Source organism: Micropterus dolomieu, linkage group LG22 (assembly GCF_021292245.1).
Source record: "Micropterus dolomieu isolate WLL.071019.BEF.003 ecotype Adirondacks linkage group LG22, ASM2129224v1, whole genome shotgun sequence".
NCBI classification, from domain to species: Eukaryota; Metazoa; Chordata; class Actinopteri; order Centrarchiformes; family Centrarchidae; genus Micropterus; species Micropterus dolomieu.
In genome coordinates this window covers 5,633,443-5,638,703 of record NC_060171.1, presented here as the reverse complement: position 1 = coordinate 5,638,703, position 5,261 = coordinate 5,633,443, and positions in this window count along the sequence as shown.

The window sequence follows — 5,261 nt, the reverse complement described above, 5'->3', positions numbered from 1 at the left end:
AGAGCACCTCTACAATTCTGCGTTTACATTTTGGATTTAGTTATCGTAAAATGTGAATGTAGCATAAATTAAGGTTTCCCTATCTTGAAAGCTGCATTACAGTTCAGTAAGAGTGAAATTAACGAGTCAAGTTTAAATGTCCCTATTAGACATTTGCCCTTGTGTAATCCTTGTATATCTATTTTCACTTTAAAATGTATTTTTCTTGACCTATCTGAGTTTTAATTTAGTCAATATTGCCAAATGTAACTACAGCTGAGCAAAAGGTGAAAATATTACCCTTTTCCATTACAAGCCTATTTCTCCAGCTTTTTCATGTGCCCTTTTGTGTGTTTTTTGACCCAACAACCTTTGTTTGTAGCTGAGCTTGGACCATCTGGGGTGGCAGGGTAGTGGCCTTGAACTTGAGTTCACAATATGTTGCAAGGTAAAATCCTGGATGTGAATTACTGCTATCCGCTTAGCCCACAAATGCCAATCCTGGATAAACTGGTAGAAACATGAGATTGATGTACGTGGGTCTTAATGTTTTAATGAGTATTAGGACAACAACATGCTTTCTCAGAAGTGAGGATGGATTAGCTGCGTGGTGAATTATTTAATCACAGCTGTGTTAAAGACAATAGAGACCTAAATCATCAGTTTGCTCATGGTTGCTGTAAACTACACCAGAATCTGATGTGTATTTCGCTGGTGTGGTCCCTGACTAGGAGTACAGCAGCCTGTCTCTCTTTACACAGCATCCCAGAGAAGTTACAGGTAATAATTACTGCCCCCTACTGTTGTAAAAAAGAATCGCAGGGCATTAAATGCGTTTGGGTTCACAAAATCATTCAAAGTAATATATTTCGCCCAAAACCTCAGCATGCAACTAAATATATGCTTTTCTTTGTTCGTGTATATTCATAAGCAGATGAATGTGAGTTTGGGCATTTATTTTTTTATATGGATAGAATTTGATAAATGTTCATATAATTTTCCTTTTAGGGCTGTGACTTTATCCAAACTCGAAAACTAAAATACAAGTCGTGTAAAGGTCTTTTTTTATTTTATTTTTTATTGGATTTTTAACACTCACACAAACATTGAATTAAGCAAAAACATAACTCCAATTCACAAATAAGAAGAGAAAATAAACAATAAACAACAAAACAAAACAATCAACAATAGCTAAAGCAACAACCTAGACAAATACCTCAAGTACAAAAAAAGACACACCCAGTCAGACTCCCCGCAACACAGCATTTGCCAGGCCAGGCTTCAGAGACTTAAAAGGTCTTTTGAGTTCTTTGCACAGTTGAGCTATGGAAAGATGTTGTTTCTATATACTGTTTTTATTGAACGGGTATTGCTGTGCTCTTAAAAAACCACAACTGCAAATAGTTGCTTTTAATGATTTACTTATTCCCTAAAAAAATTTTGAAAAATGTAGTCTACATTAATTATTGCTCGTAATTCAGCAGTAGTAATTTTTCTTTAGCGTGCTGCCTTAGCTCTCTTAGTGTCTCCTTTCCTGCCGTTGCCTGCTGTGTGGGAGGAAAGCTATGAATGGACCAAGCCAGTTGGAAGTCATTTACAGTCAGGATGGCCAAATCAGATAAGTGGTTTTGGTTCAGACTCCAGTAAACACATAACTGCAGCCATTCATGTCTTGAAATGTTCTGATGATGACATGGAACTGTGTAGATGAATGGGCAGAGGAAGGGACAAGTTTTAGCCTGCACAGAATATCAGATAGATCATTTCTGGTAAATTGTCATATGTAGGAGAGTCATTAAAGGGGCCGTTTATAGTAAATATACACTAAATATATATGTGTCGCTACAATTTAGTGGTGATTGATGTAACGCATTAGTAATTGAATGTATAATACTAAATAGAATTAATTAAAGCTTTTACATTCGCATGAAAATGTAATATCAGTCTAAAAAGCAAATGTAAATGTGTCTGGTAGCTCTCTTTTAGGTAAAGTTGTCGGCCGTGACATTTTTGTTTATATGTGCAGTCTCAACTTACTAACAAGGACAATGTTGTTGACACTATTTAACCTAAGCCTGCTGTGTACTCAACAGCAGTGTCTCCCTTAGATTTGGCTCCTTCTCTCCTTTTGTTCTCTCCGCATCTTCCTCCTCCGTTTCTCATCTTCCTTCTCTTTCCCTGTGTTGCTGAAGGAGCTTGTCTTTGCTCCCTCTATGAATCGCCTGAGCGTGCCTGAATGGAAAGGCTTGTGAGAGATCAGAGAGAGAGATGGGTAGGAATAGAGATCAGAGAGATGAGGAGAGAGCAGGAATCCACGTGCCGGTGCCCTGGCCCCAAGGGGCCCCAACCAGGGAGCAGCAGCCGCAGCTCTAATAATAGACTAGCTGGAGTTCTGCCTGCCTGTTTAACTCACTTACTAACTCACTGCACCCTGGTGTCACGCACATTTAATACATATACATCACTTTTATCCTTGCCACAAATAGCAAGATGAATCCTTACTTGCATTCCTACTGTTAGTGCATCAGCTAAATGTGTCAAAATATAACTTAAACAAACGCACACGTGCGCCTGCATCCATTTGTGCCTCCTGCAGCTTGCAGAAGCCTCTGTGCTTGTATATGTATATGAGTACAGTTATGTCAGTGGTCATGTGAGTGAGTGATTGAGCCTGCATGTGTGTTTATGTAGTGTACAAATGTCAGCAGATATGCAAATCTGCCAAATTATGTGTATTTGGGGTCTATGTGTGTACGTGAGTATTGGAGTGTGCATGTGTGTGAGAGTCATTTCTGTTGAGATCTGTTCAGAGCAGGGAGCCCCCAGTGCTACTCCTCCTGTCAGCTCTGATTTTCATCACTGAGGAACTCTCTCCTCTGGTCATTTCCTAGTCCTTTCCTGCTCCTTCCACTGTTGATGTCCTCAGAGTGCTTTCCCTTCCGCCCTGCGTCCGTGTTTCTCCCTCATCGCCCTAATGGGTCCAAGCGTAGGCGGAAACAGAGAGGGAAGGGATGGGAGATGCAAATGGCCTGTGGTGGGTACATGGGTGGCTTGATGGGGAGGTTCCTGCTGCCATTGGTGACCTTCATGTTTAGCTTAGGGCCATCTCTTCTCATCACTTATGCATTATTTTTCTTTTGACTTCAATCGCAATAAACTTGTGTGTTTTAATGTGTTTAAATGTCCTCATATGGCTGTCATATTTTCTTTGAGATGTGGATTGATGACAACCCTGTCCACATACTTGTGTGTACTTTTAGTCTGGGCTGTTTTCCTGGTGTGGTCTAGGCCTCTTACTCCCAATGAAGGGAAATCTTAAGGCTACAGCACACAATGATAGATGCAGCTGCATTCAGGTCAAAATCTGGTAGACTAAGAGTAAGAGTAGAGGCTGTTATAGCAGCATATAGTTTTATAATGACATGTTTAACAATCACATTGGTATAATGTTCAAGGAGTCCATATATTTTTGACCATGAAGTGTAAGTTGTTTACCAAGAGAGTGGAAAGCATTTTTTTCCTTTATTTTTAATAAATAAAATTTTAATAAAATTGAAATTTTTTTACCAAACATCTTGATAAAATCAGCTAATAATATTTATAACTAAACTAGCCTTTGAGCGGCAGTCTGTAGCTAGCTAACGTTAACTAGTATAGATGAAAAGGCAGCAAAACATCCTTTCTTTTGTTATTCACATTTCTGATGGTTTCTTTATTTGTGATGCATTTACAAAGAAACACTACAAAGCTCGCTTGTTAAACTTGGCCAGCTAGTGCTGCATCCACAATGCCTGCAGAGTATTAAAGGTGCCGCAGAATGGAAAACTGTATTTTCCTTGACATAGCTGAATAAAAAGAGTTCAGTACATGTAACTGACAAACCGTGAGCCACAATCTCTATTGTTTCCTCCTTCATATGTAAATCTCACGCAGCCAAAATATCCCTGAAAAATGGGCGAATGCCAACAAGCGCTAGATGTTACATAACATCTGGGATATTTATGCCCCCAAAGTTACACTGACCAGTCCACGTTCCAGACTTGGTGGTCATAGGAGCTGATGGAGCCACAGATGTATGTTGTGCAGTACAGTGTGTCTCACAGAAAGTGCTTTTATGGTTATGAAGGAAATATTTTCTGGTTTTCCCTCTGATGTCGTCTGACTGCTCAGCCTCAACTCTGTGATTTATGAAGCTTCCTGATGGACAGATAGCTTTACTTGTTGCTAATGCTACAGGTTGTTAACTGCTAGCTGTTGCTAACAGTAGCTGTTGTCAGCTGGCTCTGAACCAGCGGTCCAAAGCATCTGTAGTAATGTTAGTATACACACTCTTGGAGCACCAAGCTTCCACTCTGTGCAGAATCAGCAACAGGACTGCTAGCTGCACAGCTAACTGAGTAGCTAACTAAGTAGCAGCTGCTGATAGCAGTAGTTAGTTGCTAAAGTAACTAGTAACATACAAACTCTGTAAATCGGTAAAAGTGGAGGCAGAGCAGCCGGAAGACATCAGAGCGAAAACCAGAGAACATTTTCACCATCAACCCTGATCCTGTTTCAGTAAAAGCAGTGAATAAAGTTGTGCTTTTGTACAGTAATCAGTGAGGCCTAAGGGGAATGTTGTCTTCATCGTGACATCCCTAGTGTGCAAACATGGGACGACCCTACATGAGGTTACTTTTAAAAGCAAATTCTATATACAGTGAGGAAAATAAGTATTTGAACACCCTGCTATTTTGCAAGTTCTCCCACTTAGAAATCATGGAGGGGTCTGAAATTGTCATCGTAGGTGCATGTCCACTGTGAGAGACATAATTTAAAAAAAAATATCCAGAAATCACAATGTATGATTTTTTAACTATTTATTTGTATGATACAGCTGCAAATAAGTATTTGAACACCTGTCTATCAGCTAGAATTCTGACTCTCAAAGACCTGTTAGTCTGCCTTCAAAATGTCCACCTCCACTCCATTTATTATCCTAAATTAGATGCACCTGTTTGAGGTCGTTAGCTGCATAAAGACACCTGTCGACCCCCTGCAATCAGTAAGAATCCAACTACTAACATGGCCAAGACCAAAGAGCTGTCCAAAGACACTAGAGACAAAATTGTACAAGGCTGGAAAGGGCTACGGGGAAATTGACGAGCAGCTTGGTGAAAAAAGGTCCACTGTTGGAGCAATCATTAGAAAATGGAAGAAGCTAAACATGACTGTCAATCTCCCTCGGACCGGGGCTCCATGCAAGATCTCACCTCGTGGGGTCTCAATGATCCTAAGAAAGG